Below are 17352 nucleotides of genomic sequence, written 5' to 3' on the forward strand. Positions count from 1 at the left end.
TATACCTTGTGTTTTCTAATCCTCATAAATTCAAATACAAGTTCTCGGGGCTCCTAGAGATTTCTTAGTATTTTCTCTGTAGATGATCATTTCATCTACATATAAAGATTTTACTTCTACCTTACCAATCCTATGCTATTTATTTTTATTGTCAGAATATTTTGGTTTGGGGGTATGTTTCAAAGTTTAGTGGACAGATGAATAGTAGGCATATCTGCCCTTGTTCCCCACCTTAGGGCAAAAGCATTGTATCTTTTCCATTCACATAAGGTGTTTTTGCTGGACGTATAGAGTACATGGCTTATCTGTTGAGAAGGTTCTGTTCTACTTCTAGTCTCCTGATAGCTTTTACCATGAACAGCTGTAGAATTTAGTCCAATACATTTTCTGCAACTACTGACAGGATCATATGGCTTTTTCCTTTCCTCTGTTAAAATGATGACTTTTGGGGGTGGATCTTCCAATGCTGAACCAACACTAGCATCCCTATAATAAAACCACTTTCTACATCCTGCCAGATCTGACTTCTAATAGTTTGTTTTGTTAAACAAATTTCTATCTCTGTTCATACTTTTTTCTTCTATTATCTTTATCCAGTTTTAGGATTAGCACAATGGTGAGTTCCTAAAATGAGGGGAGAAGTGTTCCTTTTTTTCCCACTGCTTTAAGTGTTTGATATAATTTATCAGTTAAAATGTATATGAGCCTGTTCTTGTCATATAGGTAGGTTTTCAAGCTAAGAATATACTTTCTTTAATAGGTGCTATTCAAATTTTATATTTCCTCCAGAGTTAGTTTCATTAATTTGTCTTCCAAGGTACTTCTTAGAAGTTGTCAAATTTATTTCAAAACAGATTTTTGTAATATGCTTTCTATATCCTTTTAAATTCTGTAAAATCTATGGTAATGTCCTCTAAATTTTGATAGTATAATTTAAAAAATGTGTAATTGATATTGTGTAATAGGAAGAAAAGCTCTAAAGGAGTAGGGGAAGTGGGAAGGGTAGGAGAAAGAAGGTAAAAGAAAAAATATGAGAAAAGGAAAAAATGGAAACAAAGTCTTTGCAAATAGGGAAGGTTGGAGGGGGTGAAGGGAGGGCAGGGGAAGGGGAAAAAAATAAGAACCAAGATACATCATGTAAAGGTACAAGATCCTAGTGATGAATGTCACTGTATTTTATACCTAAAATGTACTAATAAACTTAATGGATAAAAATACGTAAAATGAAAATACAAAGAAAATAAAATGACAATTGAATGAAATAACTGGAGAGAATATTTACCAGTCATATGCCCAATAAAGGTCTAGTATCCAACACACAGAAAAACATTTGCAATTCAGCAACAAAAACACGATCTAAAAATGGACAAAAAAAATAGATTAGGAAATGGACAAAAGAGCAGAGTAGACATTTTTACAAAGATGTACAGATGGTCAACAAGCAAAACACAAAACAAAACAACCCAACTTCAGTCATACACACAATGTGAGACATTTTCAAAATTACTTTTGTACAAATTTATTCCATTGATGTTCAAATGTAGTAAATACTATTATTGATAAAGTTTCACACATAATCATAACTTTCACCTATAAATAAGTAAGCATTGGAGTAGTTGCCTCAGGTGTCACCCTGACGTCAGTTCTCCCTGCAGTGTCTTGGGAATGGCACCCACACTTTGGGATTTTCTTGAGACATTGGACAGTCAGTCCTTATTTATATCTCCCTGGATGAGTAGGTTAAATTCCATCTGATCCAGGAACATGGTATGTTGACCTGAAGGATTTCTAATGAGGTCTGTGCATGTCTTGAGTGTTCACCCAGCACCTTTGCAAAATTCAGACTGGATAGAGCAAGCCTGTCTTCAGTGTTTTATGTTGAAGCCTCTATTTTCTAGGGATATGAAAGTCTCATTCTGATGAAAAGAGAAACTGAATCTATAGAAGCTTGTAGAAAAAGTCATATAATCACAGGGCAAGAGTTGAGAAAAATAAAATTAAAGAAAATCATTTGGCTGAACTCACTGAAGCCAGTGACTCAGTTCACCTCTTGGCTAGATATCTCTGGACAGGGTCAGAGGAGATCCCTTTAAGGAGGAGATGGGACCTCAACACAGACTATGAAGGCTCTTGATAAAATACAAACCATTTAAATGTGTTTGAAGTTTAGAGATGTGGAACCCATTTAATAGGTTTGTTCATGTACTGTCTCTTTTGTAAATGGAAGTCTTTGATATAGCCGTTGGAATTTATGGACTTACAGTAAGATCCTTAGGAATTTAAGATTCTTAGGAATTTGGGAGTGATGAACCTGGAAAAAAAAACAGGCCTTGGGAGGAAGGGGTTAAGTAACCTCATGTAATTTTGAGCATGCCTTAAAAGTATAGTTTCCTTAAAGCTAAACTTTCTTTTTCTTCTTTCTACCTGTCTTTATTTTTTCTATTCCTCAATATAAACATCTTGACATGTACTCTGAAAAAGCCGAAATTTGTGATTTTAAAATATTTTTACCAGTACATGTTTGTGATACATAATAAATACATTCATTGGAGTGACTTTCTATGTATACATATTACATCTTTTTTTGTTTTTTAATCTTTATTTTTTATTGGTACATGTTTACCATACATAATGATCACATCTGTCATGGGGAATTTGTACCTGTACATAATATATCTTATTTTTCCCCTATTCCCCTCCTGTTCCTCAACACTTCATCCCCTCATTTACTAAAACTCAGTTTCCATTTTTCCTTTTATTCTCTTTTTAAAAATCCCTTTTCCCTTCCTTCCTCCCTCTCCCTTGTTCCTCTTCCCATTTGAACATGTCCTTCCTACTTCCCAAAGTCTATCCTCTATTTTGCTCCTTATTTATACACAAGAGAAACAATGCTACGTTTAAACTTGAGTGTCTGATTTATTTCACTTAAGATTATAGTCTTTAGATGCATCCATTTATCTAAAAATGTCTCAGGTTTATCCTTCTTTATGCCAGAGTCGTACTCCATTGTACATAAATAGCTCATTTTCTTTATTTGTTCATCTGTTGATGGACATATGGGCTAGTTCCGTGATTTAGCTATTATAAATTGTGCTGCTATAAACATGGGCATGTATATATCACTGTGGTATGATGCTCCTAGCTCTTTTGGGAAAATACCTAGGAGAGGGCTAGCTGGGTCAAGTGGAACCTCTAGTTTTAATTTTTTTGAGGGATCTCCATATTGATTTCCTTAGTGGTTGTACCAGTTTACATTTCCAGCAGCAGTTGAGAAGGGATTCTTTCCCCCTATAGGTTTGCCAGCATTTGTTATTGGCATAATTGTGTGTTTGATAATAGCCATTCTTTCTGGAGTGAGATGGAATCTCAATGTTTTAATTTGTATTACTTGAATGACCAGTGATGTTGAACATTTTTTCATGTATTTATTTGCTGTTTGTGTCTTCTGAGAAGTATCTATTCATTTCAGGTGCCCATTTTTGGATTGAATCTTTAAATTTGGGGAGATGTCTAATTTTTTTGAGTTTTTTAGTATATTCTAGATATTAGTCCTCTATCTGAGGAGTAGTTGGTGAAATTTTTTCCCACTCTGTGGGTTGTCTCTTCACTCTGTTGGTGGTTTCTTTTTCTGTGCAAAAGCTTTTTAATAATATGAAATCCCAGTTGTTGATTCTTTATATTTCCAGTGTGATCAGGGGTTTGTTCTTAAAGTCTTTGCCTACACCTGTCTTTAAGAGTTTTACCTATTCTATTTTCAAGCAGATTGTTTTTGTTTTAATGTTTAGATCTTTGATCCATTTCAATTTTAGTTTAGTGTATGGTGGGAGATATGGGTCTACATTCAATCTTCGGCATTTGGAAAGCCAGGTTTCCTAGCACCATTTAGCGAAGAGGCTATCTTTATTCCATTGAAGATGTTTGGCTTCTTTGTCAAAGACAAGGTAGCTCAGTGTGCTTGCAGTTGTTTCTGCATTTTCTATTCTGTTCTATTAATCCCCACATCTGTATTTTGGGCAATATTTTGCTGTTTTTGTCATGGAAGTGTTGTAGTATAATTTCAAGTCAGGGATTGTGATGCCCCCTGCCTTACCCTTGTTGCTCAGAATTGCTTTTGCTATTTGAGGGCTTTTCTCATTCCAACATATCACATCTTGATCCTTTTTACTTTTCCTTTCCCTTCCTTCCCTCCTATCTTTCCCTATTCCTGTATCCCCTTCCCATCTCCACAAAATCTACCTCCTTGTTTCCTATCATCATATTTTATTTTGCTCTTTATTTATACTTTGGATTTCTCATGTAAGAGAAACCATATGATGTTTAAGGTTGTGTGTCTCATTTATTTCACCTAGCATTATGGGCTCAAGGTGCATCTATTTTTCTACAATGGATATTCTTCTTTATGGCTAAGTAGTACTCCACTGTGTATATATAGCACATCTTCTTTATCCATTCATCTATTGATGGGGATACAGGCTGCCTTCAAGATTTAGCTACTATGAGTTGTACTGCTATAAACATGAGTGAGTATGCATGTCTCTCTGTAATATGATGTCTTTAGCTCTTTCAGGAAGATACCCAGAAAAGGTATCACTGGGTCAAATAGAATTTCTATTTTTCAAAACCTTGTCATTTTATGGGACATAGGATGCTCTTGCTCTATCCAAAATTAAGAGGCTCATTTATTTAAAACATCATGCCAAAAATGAGAATTTTGTCTTTTGCAGCTTCACAGGTTTCAGGCTAATTATAGATATACACTGCAGACTACTTTCCTCATTCATAGGCGTAGTTTTTTTTTTTTTTAATTTTAGTGTTTCTTAAAAAAACCTGCTTTATTGACTCCAGTGGCAAATTTATAAAAAGTTAACATGTCTTGCTGTATTCAGATTTACATTGATATAATTATATGTATACAGTTATTTCAGTCATGTTCTACACCAAAGACATATTCAAGGGGTTCTCTAAGTTTCAAAATTCAAACCACAGTGCCTTGAATGAATAACATGATTACAAACAGGTATCAAAAAACTGCAAATGTGCTTGCTTCATAATAGCTCCCTTCTATCTCTCTTACCTTTTTCCAAAATCTTGTTTCATTAACAATCTACACTCTTTAAAATGAATTTATAATTTTACAGGTAAGTAATTTGATTTAAAAGATTACATAGATCTTTAAAAAATTTTAAACTGTATTACAAAAACAATAGAAATGCATTTAATACTAATCATTGATTAAAATACCAAGAAAGCAAAAAAAAATCTTCTTAAATATATAAATACTTAAATATAGAAAATATTCATTAATAGTCAAAGCATATTTAATAGTTGCACGAGAAAAGTGAAGTGGGCACTTGATGCCAGGGAAGATTTAAAAATGAGGCTCTTCAAGCAAATGCTGCCTGTGGGCCAGCCTTTTATTTTGAAAATTTAAACCTAATTTATACATATATATACATATATATATATATATGTATATATATATATATATGGAGAATTTTTTAAAAAAATCACACCACAAGTAAAAAATTGGTAACTTGTTTACAAAGTGCAATATACCAGTGCAGTGAATTCATCTTAAAGAATGTGGCTTCTCAAGTTTTAAAATTTCCTTGATTTCCATTTACATACATGGTTTAATATTAGTTGTTTGGCATAACACAAGAAACCTGTGTAATGAAGCCTAAGCCCTGAACACCTTCTATTAATTAATTCCAGCATTAGAGAGTATGAAACCTGGAAAGTAAATTGTCAATATCTGATCAATGAGGTACAGATTATCTGAATAAAATTTATGACCTGGTGTGAGCAGTCAGTAATTCCAACACACATTACTGCTTTGTAATAAATTTTGTATGGTTTGCATGTCCTTCAACAACTGAAGATTTTTCCAGCTTTTTTCTCCAGGTCTCAGTTTGGCAAAATCCTTCTTACTTATGGTCCCCATGAGTCCAGAAGAATGGCTACTGCTGTTTCCTTCTTCATCAAGAGTCTTTTTGTTAGCTCTAACTTCCTTTTTCTGCTTCTCCAGCTTCTGTTTCTCTAGCTGTGCTTGGTATTTTCGAACTTTAGTTATTTGGTTGGCTTTTGCTTCCATCTTTCCCACTAATGCCTCCAGTTCACACTTAGCTGTCTTTCAGTTCAGTGTTTGGTGATTCCTGTATAAGTTTTGCAAGCTGCTGGTGATCAAAGCTCATCTGGCTAAACTCATCCTGTAAAGTCTGTAAGACTTCTGATAATTCTTCATTGATGCTGCTGGAAGAGGGAGGTGTTGCTGACTTCTTTCTTCTACTACCTTGTGAAGGTACTTGTTTTGCCAAAGAAATGTTCACCACTTGATCATTGCACAAAACTTTACACGTGCCGTTTCATTAGATGCAAGACATGCTGAATGTTAGCTACCACAGCATGGCTAGGACTAGTGGACTTTCCAGCCACAAATTGCATATTACGTAAGCCTAAATTATAATGAGGTTGTGCGTCAAGGTAATTCCTAGGTCCTTTCTTTTCTGGTGGTTTTGACTTCTTTTTTAAAATTTTTCTTGCAGTGGGAGCATATGAAGTTGTTTTATCTTCAAAGGCAAGTCTCTTTGTTTCTAGATCAGTCTGCAACTCAGCTGCCTTAGCTTGCATACACCTCCTTTCCTGTTCTTCTTCATGGAGTTTTGCTTCCAATTCTTGCCTTTTTTTTTTTTTTTTTTTTTTTTTTGCAAGGGCTTGCATTGTGGTAAGTTTATTATATTCTTGTTCCAGAAGATCCAGTTTTACAAGTTGGCTCTGAACATGTGTTTGATCATGTTGTCGTTCTCTTTCTAGGGTCACCTGTTTCTCTAAGACAGATGTTCTCTCCCTTTCTGCATGCTTTATCATATTCCGCATGTATTCCAATTGTTTTTCTAAAAGATTACATTTATTTTCTGCAGCTAGCAACTGACATGTCAGTTCTTGACTGTGCTTTGATTCCTCATTCTTTGCATTCTCCCTTTCTTGTATCTGTTCATCTAGTACTTTTTTATATTCAACTGTTTCTCTGGACAGAGTTTTCACACTTTCTTCTGCCTGAATCCTCTCAAGTTCCAAGCGTCGAATCTTATCTTGAAGATTCTTCAGAGCAGAAAATACGGCTCTGCTATTGCTTTCTGGGTAGGCAAGTGTAGGCTTATCTGGGGAGCGTCGTAGTTCACTATTAAGGAAAGGTTTATCAGGTGGATATAATACATACGGAGATGAAGAACGACGAACCATATTTCCCTTAGACTTTGATGGTTCAGCTAAGATATTCGAGATCTGAGAATCAGAAGCCACAGACTCCACTGCCGCCGCCATCTTTCTGGTCTCAAAGCTCGGGCCTCCGCTGACTGGGTTCGCTCTGAGTTCCCGAGCTCTTCAAGATTCTAGAGCGGCCCACCAGGGGCGACCCTCAGAGGAACCCCAGATGGAAGGGGACGGGGTGCTGCTGCCGGGGTAGCTACACCCCCGCCACACCCCCCACGGGGACGCCCACGCGCAGAGCCCTCGCGGAAAGGTCAACGCGTCCTAACTGACATCTTTTATAACCAATCAAAAAGACGATAGATGTAGTTTTTAAAAGCTCTTTTTTCTTTGTTTTCTATCTCTCATTCTCTCTCTCCCATCCTCCCTCTCTCTCTCACGCACATACAGAGCGAATCTTACTGTGAAAATCTATCATTAAATCTGTCATTTGTACATATTTTAGCAAATCTTAAAAAGTCTGAAATTTGTTTCCTATAAATATTGTAGGAAATGAAGACAAAGAATGGATTAGAGTCTTGTGTCTGGTTCTAGGGATCATATTCTGTTTCAAGACTTTCCAAAAATGGGCTGCAGAAGTAACTACACAAGGAGCTTTGATGTATCTCTGTCCTGTCTTAGCCACTTGCCTGGACCCGCAGCAATGGGAACACCCTTCAAGGCCATAAAACCATTACCAATTTCAAGGAAACTGTCTTTTCAGTTTGGAATTTTTCTCAGCCATATGTTGTTGACCCAATGAGCCAGTGTCAGGGGGCTGTGAAGGGATACTTTTCTAGTCTTTTCTAATATATATAAATGGCTTCGTGGCTGAGGAGTTGCTCTCTCCAGCTGCTTTCCTGTGAGGCAGGTGTCTGAAGGAGACAGTGAGAGCCAGACGGGGGGAGACAATGTGGTGGGCTCCTTCTGTGGGGCTGTCAGTGCTAAATGGATAAGTGAGTGGAGCTGCTACACATTCACCCTTTTGCTAATGTCAGTATTTTGAGAGGGATATTGGACAAAGAAATGTAAATAAAGTGGAACATTTTAACAAATAAATAATGGCAATTGTGCTAAATGACTTTGATCCCATCTAAGCTCACTAATTCCCTGTTATCAGAGACCACAAATGCCAGCAGGGAGATCCACTCTGAAAATTATATCCACAACCAAATATAGTAATATATATTTTTGTCAGCATCTACATTCTTGAAAACATTTGCAATGGGCTTATCTATAGCAGCCATGGAATGAAAACAAATTAAAATATGATTCTAGTCCTTTCTTTCTGCTCCCAGCTATCATGCTCCTAACCTAAAATAGTCAACTGATTTAGAAAAAACTCATCAGAAAACAGTTTTTTAAATTGATTTCATGAGTTTCAGGACCTTAAAAATTTGTGCCTCATCACCCAGGTACTGACAAATGTACAGGATTTTTATACACAAATATTCATTCTAATATAAATAATATATTTCCAGGATATCTATCTATCTATCTATCTATCTATCTATCTATCTATCTATCTATCTATCTCTCTATCTATGGCAGTCTGAAAATGGCAGTCTGAAAATGGGAAGAGTGTGGAAATTGATACTACAAAGAGCTTGGTTAAATTCTGACTTTGAGGCTGGGGATTTAGCTCAGTGGTTCTGCCACCTGCCTTGCAAGTGCAAGGACCCGAGTTCAATCCCCGGTACAAAAAAAAAAAAAAAAAAATTCTGACTCTGCCTGTTAGTAATTGATTGATTTTGAGAAATGTCCTTAACTTTTCCAAACTTTATTTCTCTCACTGAAAATTGACTAGTAGTGCATATTTCATAGGATTAATATGAAGATGAATGCACTAAATTATATTTAAAGTTTTTATATATATTAAATAAGCTAATTAGTTAAATAATTGAATATTAGTTAAATATATTTTTGGTATTTCATATTGACCATGTGTAAGCACTCTGCCATCAAGGTACACCCTGGCCCCTAAAATATATCTTGCTTCTTAATTAGTAGCTATTATGAGTTGTATCTTGATGTCCCCCTAAAGCCTTTTGGGAGGTGGCTGAATCATAGGTGTGTGATTTTGGAATTAATGGTGTGTGGTACTAGGTTAGCCCACTGATTGGTTTAGCATAGTTTTGTGTGTGGATAATGGGAAAGCCCACACTGAATGTGGGTGGCACCATCCAATAGACTTGTAGACTGGATGGGATAAAACTGAAAAGCAGAGTTCACTGCTTTGCTGCTTCCTGCCTACCCTGCCATGGAGTGTTTCTCCTCTGCCATGTCCTTCTGCCATGCTACCCTACCTTAGAGCAAGCTGTTTATGGACTGAAATCTCTACAAACTGTGAGCTAAAATAAATGTTTCCTCCTTTAACTTTAGGTGTCAGGAGGGGCCAGGGAGGTAGCTCAGCAGTGCAGCACCTGTCTGGCAAGTGCAAGAGCTTGAGTTTGATTCCTGGGACTAAAAAAAAAAAAAAAAGAAAAAAAAAAGAAATTAATGAATATGATGGAAGACTGTGGAGGGGAAGTTATATTAATTTCTTCATTTAAATATCTTAATGAATTCAGTAAGGGCTCTGAACAACAAGGTTGTAAATAATTAGATATAGTGTGGGCAGATCTCCTAACTGGCTTGGTTATTGTCAAAAGATCTGAGTTCTAACCTGTCTCTCATTAAGTGTTTGAATTTGAACAATTCCCTTCACCTTCCTGCTATCGGTATCTTCACAATCAAGGGTTATATTGTTTGTCCTCTCAGATATATTCCAATTTAATCATTCTATGATTTTATGAAGTGTGAAGCTAAGCACAATTAAGTATGCTGCACTTTCCACATTCAATTTGGTCATCTTCCAACTTGTGAACACTCTTCTGTATGAAAAGCACATGCTGACCTCTCCATTATTGTCTGGGTTATTATTTTTCTCTTCCTTAATTAGTGTGTGAACCTGTTATTTTTATGTTCTACAGGCTTCTTGGATAATACTCTAGGAAAAGAAAAAGCTTTAGTCTCCTGCAGCAACAGCTTCACTATCCTTGATACCATCATTTGATACCTGTAGCCCAAGGGAAGTTGAGGAACAGAGTCTCATCTCCTGAGCAATCCAACTGATGAATCTATAGTAGCTGGAATTTTTCCCATCAAAATGGAAATGTCCAGTAAGACCTAACCTCATATACAAGGGGACAGAACAGTCAGGGTGACACATGTTTCTGTGCTGTGACAGATACAATAAGAAAAGCTCAAGACCAGTGTACAGCAAACACTTTGCTTCTGATTTCACAAGCAGATGCAGTGAAGGTAGCAAGGCAGGACTGACACCCGAGAGCAATTTGGCAAGGTTTTGGGTTGAATTTCCAACCTAAAAACAGCCTATGTTCAAAGACCTCAGTAAACCAGTGCTTTAAAGTGAGCTTTGTGAAAAATGAAGATGCTTTTGGAAAATATTTCAGAAGATAGAATTCATATTAGAGACAAATGGGAAAATTTATGTGGATTTCAAAATTGCTAAGGAGAGTTTCAGAGACATACCAGTGTCATGTATAATGACTCGTGAGTCTTCTAAATTCTTTGTTTGGGGGAGGCTCTGGATTTTTGTGGTAAATATTCTTTCTCCCTTGGGACTCTACTTCATTTATACCTCACACATTGGCATACTCAATTTTATACTGACTGAATCAATCCTCTCAGCCTATAAATGCTTAAAAGCTCTCTAGAATAAAAGAATCTTTTAGACCTGTTGCTTTATTGGCTACTATCCTATTTTGTCTTTATTTTACCAACAAATTATTTGCTTCTAATAACTGGATCTTTATTTCTTATAGTTGGGCATCTATTCTCATTGTCTTATAGGACGTATTCCCTTGGAGTTCACTCATGTCTGCATAATAGTTCAGAACGCCTTTCCTTTTTCATAATAGTCTTATTGGGCAAAATTTTCATGCAATAGACTGGAACTATTAACATCACACAGTTGGATGAATACTGACATATGTATACATCTTTAATGACATATGAGTACATTCATTGATTACCAACTTATCACAAGTCAAATCCACTAACTTAATCTCTTTTGAAAGCTATCCCATGCTCCATCAGAATCTCCTTTATCCTTCCATCTGACTTTGCCAGGCAACTGCTTATGTGCTTTCTGTCACTGTAGAATAATTTGCATTTACCCAAAGTTCTAGAATTTTAGGTAAATGGGCAATATGTACTGTTTTGGGGATCTAATTTCTTTCACCCAGTATAATTGAGATTCATGTGTGCCATGTTTTTGTGTCAATGGCTTGTTCTTATTATTGCCAAGTAATGAGCCATTGTATGGAGATACTAGTTTGTTTTTCCGGTGTGTAAAGATGTGGTTGTTGAAATAAGATAGAACATATGTAGTTAACCAAAAAATACATAGAACAACAAAAACACAGAAACAAATGCTGCTATATATGACAACCTATTATGCAGTAAAAAGGAGAGTGTAAGTCAAACAATTAGACAAATTTAAACACCAGTTTGGAGTCACAATAAAAAATGGAGCAAGAAATCTAGATCCATTATTTTATTTAATATAGTATGAGTAATTAAGCAGTGCAATGACATTAAGCTGATGCAGTGATGTTTATTAAACTGCTTGTGACATGCTTTTCTTTAAGGAGGATCATTAGCAGTGGTGTGCAGGATTGATGAGAATAGAAATTACTGAGATATAAATACCAAAATAAGGAGGCTGTGGTAGCATTAGGACTATGAGTTAATAAAAACAAGGCAATGAGAATAGAGACAAAAGGGAAATTATGAGGTTTCAAAATTTCCAGGGAAGAAATAATGGGACATCATATTTTTCTAACTGCAACTTAATTAAAGCAATCCCTTAACATTTTTTCCAGACTTGTCTTCAGGTGGCAGAGACTCATAACTTGCCTTGAAGATTAATGAACTAGGAGACTGGAGATCTAGTCATATATCTTGTTTAACCACAAAGTTTCCTTATGACCTTAGACAAGTTGTGTACCCTTCTTAAGTATCTACCTTCTCTTTTGGGTAATGAATAGTCTACAGCAGGTCGATTCTAAGTCTTCTTCTAGTTCCAAATAGATGATAGGAATTTATTATCCTAAACTGCATTGCCAATTGAGTTTTAGACAACAGACCGATTCAGCCAGCTGGAAATGAAAAGAATGAGTGATTTGTATGGATTAACTACCCATACAGGGCCCTGGTAAAGTAGCTGACTATCACTAGATTGAAAGTCCTCTCTGTACACTTTGCTTTTTTTTTTTAAATGATAAAGGAAGCTAGGGACGAAGGGATAGGGTTACAGGGCACTAATTTGCTTCTGCTCTGCTGGGTCAAATGACACTCAAGAGGTTAAGTATTTGTAGATGAGGCATACACAAAGTTCTGGGAAGGAGGAAGCCTAAACTTTGGTTACTTTTGACAAGTTACAGATCAATAGAGACTTCCTATTAAGATGACCCAGAAGAAAATGCAACTTTTTAATTAATCTCCTGTGTTTCTCTGGCTCATGCCAACATCATGGATAAAATAGGAGGCCTCTAGTGATTCATTATAACTTTTACGCTTGGTGATTGCTCTGTGTCCTTGCAATGCTTCTCTGGGGCAGGAAGTATAGTTAACAAAGGGAATTGAGTTCCTCAGGGGATCTTATTAAAACTGTTGTGGTTATGAGGTGATTAATTTATGTAAATGAATTGTGGCCAATGAACCAAGTTAATCACACAGAATGTGTTCAGGAAGCAGAGAACCATTAAGTCCTGAGAAAATTGGTATTCAAAAGTAGATTCTGGGAGAAAGATGGAAAAGAAAGCCTGAGAATGATTGCTTTGATTCAGAAACCCTAAATACGAAGTGGCAGAATAGTAGATCGTCACAGAATTTGTACATGTTGCTTTAGAATAGATTCCTGGAGCAAAAGTGAGAGTTGCCATTGGGGAGACTGCTGTGCTCAAGACTGTACTAAGCTACCATTGTCCACCTAGTGGAACTACATGCTATCTGTGGTTAGCCAACACTGCCAACTCCCTTCACTGTGATGGTTGTTAATCTCAGAGGCAGATCATTTTTACTCCTCCGTGTAGAATAAGTTGGAAGGAGGAATAAGATAGCTTAATATTTTAAATCTAGGTGAATGTTCAAAACAAATGCAAATATTGACAGTTGAGATGCAGACCAAGTGCAGTGGTGCATGCCTGTGGTCTCAACTATTCTGGAGGCTGAAGGGGGAGGATTGCTTGAGCCCAGAAGTCAGAGTCCAGCCTGGGAAATAAGGGAAGACACTGTCTTAGAAAAAAAAAAAAAGAAACAGAAGCAGGTTTTGTGTGAAAAGAATAAGTTAGATTTTAGCTTGAGTAAAGAAGGTTGAATTTGTCTCTTAATGAGTCATTAGATTCCTTTGTGTTCCTGACTCAGTAGGAATGTCAGGGCTACTATAGCATTTTTACATGAATTATAATTAATTGTTACATGTTTGCAACTTGTTGGTTTCTGCGAGATAAATTTGCTTTACTACCATTTGCTGGAAAATTGTCATGAAGAAACAAATCTATGGGTCAGTGATATGAGTAGTTCTCTTAGGGGCAGGCAGTGCACAACTGCATTATTATAAGCAGAGCTATAGAAGGTTAAATATTGAAAGATAAATAGGGTCTAGAGGTGTAGCTCAGTAGTATAGTGCATGCTTAACATGCATGAAACCTTGGGTTCAATCTAAAAGAAAACTTAATCATGTTAAGATGGTAGGCCATCACCTACAATACAGATAAATATGACACTAACTCCTAATACTACTGGTGACAATAATTAATAAAATAGGTAGCTATTCTCTAGTCATACTTTATATTTTCAAAGTACCCAATATTGAAAAAAGATTATAATAGTTAAGATTAAAGCCTACTCTTCCCACTTGAAGACTGGTACAATTGATCTTCTGGATGTTCAACAACTGAGGCTTAAAAATGAAAGTTAAAAAAGGTGTCTGGACTAAGATGATGGCCAATATTTGGGTCTTTGCCCTTCAAGGTCATCCAGGACGCAGAAATGATTCAAAACCTCTAAAAAGATTCTACAACTTTAGTGAGTCACCCAGCCTCGCAAACAGGAAGACTGTTGGACCCCAGAGGACAAGAGCCAACCAGTATACATAATGCTAAAAAAGAAGGTCACTAGAGAGCAAAATGTCCCCATGCTTCCAAGCAAAAAGCCATGTGGTCAAGCAAAGACTGTGACCCATCCTGATAGGTAACACAATTGTTTTTTTTTTTTTTTTTTTGGTACCAGGTATCAAACTTGGGTCCTTGTACTTGAGAGGCAGGTGGTGGAACCACTGAGCTAAATACCCGGCCCTAGGTGACACAACTGTTAAAATTTTTTTTTTAAGAGGTAAAAGGCTCTACACATGGCCCCCCAAATAATCCCTAAAGAACCTTAACTAACTTTGGAAAAAAATATATATGTATATATAGTCTGCCAAAAAATGTGTACACTCTTAAGGAAAAGAAAAACTTGTACAAATATTTTAATACTAAATTTACTGAGACATCATGAGATTAATACCAGTTACGTTTGGTCTCTACAATTACAAGAGGTACTCAAAATGGTGGCCATGAGCTTCCAGACCTTTATTAGTGTGGTGAACTGCTGCCTGAGTAACCTTGGTCATTGGGATTGTTGCACATGCATTTTCAATTTCTCTAAGGGCTGGAAGTGTAGTGGGTTTTCTGTGATATTAGACATCCTCTTGGGTCCCCCATATGAAGGTTACACCATCTGCTGACAAAACATTATATTATTTTTCTTTTCCTGAAGTGTGTATACATTTTTTTTGGTGCGCTCTGTATATATATGAATTTTTTTTTTCAGTATCGAGAATGGAACTCATGACCTTGCACTTGCGAAGTAGGTGCTGTGCCATTGAGCTAAATCCCTGGCCCCTTCTATGAATTTTAATTAACACAGGTTTTACTTTAAACACCCAGAAAATAAAAAAAGCAAAAATACATATAGAGAAAATAATAATAATATTAAATAAAAAACTAGATTACATATAAATAGGGGACTCCAAACACCACACCAGTCCCTACCAGCAGTCTCCAGCTACATCTATAACTTATAGACATAAAATGTTTTTGATTCCCAGTCCCACTAGCCTTTCCAAAAATATGTCCTTCAGCCTCAGTATATTCTCATTGTGTTATCTTACTGTACTTTCAAGTACCTCTCAGATAAAGATTTAGCTTCTTATATAGATGTGCCTATAAAATAAAAATGACAATATAAATATTCTAGCTACTATACTTTGTTACCTTTGAGGTATAAATTAACTTTACACTATTATACTGAAAAATTTATATGTTTATGTTATCTGAAGTCAATCATTATAAAAGGTCTTCAAGGCTACAAAATAGAGCCCTGTAATAAAAATTTTAATGCTTAATTGTTAAAAAAAATCAATACAAATATTTGGTGTTTTCATTTACCAGTGTTATAATTAAACTAGGGAGACATTAAATTCTTTATCAACAAAACAGGGGAGAATTTATGTGGTCTTAAACACCACCTGTTATATTTGGAAAAACAGAGGTTCAAATTAAAGATAGAAGTTTTTTTTTTTGTTTTTTTTTTTTTGGTACTGGGAATTGAACTCAGGTCCTTGCACTTGCAAGGCAGGCAGTGGAACCACTGAGCTAAATCCTCAGCCCTAAAGATAAAAGTTGTGTTCCAAATGTTACTGACTTCTGTCATTTTTTGGAGCCACTATTCATCAATATTCTACTGTTAATCTCTGGCCTCAGATTATTTAACAAGGTCATAAAATAAAACTTAAGTGTCAATAACTTGGTAGTGTCTTTGTTCTTCTTTCCAGATCATCAAAAGATGATCATTTGTCAAATAGCAAAACTCACTTTCTTTTGTTTCCTTTAGATTACTCAAGTGACTTTTGATCCCTGGGAAACAAGAACAGAGTGCCTCCTCAGCCTAAAACAGTTCAAAAAAGGTAGATCTTTGGGCCTTCTACATCCCCTTAAAAATAAAGGATTAAAAACTTGGGGTGGCAGAGGAATGAGGCAGGATGTAAAAAAAAGATAGATAAAAAGGAGACAAGAAAATAAAAATGAAAAAGTATACTTTAAAAAGACTTCAACTTCCATGACCCAGCCAGGGTTACCCAAGGCAATCCATATCAGCATTCCTTTGATTAAATTTAAGATCTTTCCCTTCCAGACCTATCACACCAAAAATTCCTTAAAAATATTAAAAGTCCATAAATTGGCTTAATAAAGAAGTAAAGAACAGAACCTGATTCAAAAACCAAAACAACCACCTCCCCCAAAGAAACAGGTTGAGGGAATCCAAAAAATGCTTAAATTACCTACTCAAAACAAAACAAAACTGGGCCCATAGCTATAAAATGGCCCATTACCCTTCTGAGGGGTTTTCAGTACTTCAAGAAAAGCATAAATGTTCCCTGTTTCACAGAACAAGGCCGCTCTTATTTGAGGGCCTGCACTGTAGTTCTTTGAATGTGTACCTTTTAATATCTGCCTAATAAAACCCTTCCTGTGTCTCTTACTAACTAGTGCTAAAAATTATTTTTCTGCAACAGGAGTCAGCATACCTGCAAACTTCTTCTACAGAAAAGGATGGATTAGGTTCTTTATTTCAGTTTTGGGAACCTCCTGGTAGCAATCTGGCTTGTCTTGGAAGAGATAAAGAAACCATCAAAACTTCTGGGGGTTATGAACATTCCCTTTCCCAAGTGTTTTCACCTGTTTACTGCCCACTGCACTGTCCTTGATTTTAGGGGAGCAACTACCTACTTGACATCACTGCAAGTCTCCTCCTTGTTGTTGTGACTCTACTGCAACAAGTATCTTCCACCTCCCAGTCTGCCACACCTGTTTCTCCCTGCTTCCTTCAGGCCTGGTCGAATTGGCATTGTATATTTCCTACTGTCTCTAGTCAGCACTGCCTGTCACTCCTCCCAAATCTTGGGAGACAGCATTTTGAGGGTATGGATAAAGATTTATTTAAACTTAGCTATGAAGGAGATAAGGATTCTCTGTATTGCCTAAAATCTCTATC

General features: G+C 36.2%; 1 long non-coding RNA gene and 1 pseudogene across 1 annotated transcript in view; one reads left to right on the forward strand and one right to left on the reverse strand.

The window, feature by feature from the left end:
* The window catches only part of LOC147822312 (uncharacterized), a 117210-nt gene extending 100163 nt beyond the window's left edge, over nucleotides 1–17047 (forward strand). Inside the window, exons 4-5 of the long non-coding RNA XR_015445790.1 lie at nucleotides 16192–16264; nucleotides 16874–17047. This is a non-coding gene — a long non-coding RNA (uncharacterized LOC147822312). The remainder of the gene's footprint in view (nucleotides 1–16191; nucleotides 16265–16873) is intronic.
* Nucleotides 5613–7965, reverse strand: LOC101703460 (centrosomal protein of 57 kDa pseudogene; annotated as a pseudogene).
* Nucleotides 17048–17352: the final 305 nt, after the last annotated feature.

Source organism: Heterocephalus glaber, unplaced genomic scaffold (assembly GCF_053883595.1).
Source record: "Heterocephalus glaber isolate CG9 unplaced genomic scaffold, H.glaber_assembly_v1.0 deba00001662, whole genome shotgun sequence".
Classification (NCBI taxonomy): domain Eukaryota; kingdom Metazoa; phylum Chordata; class Mammalia; order Rodentia; family Bathyergidae; genus Heterocephalus; species Heterocephalus glaber.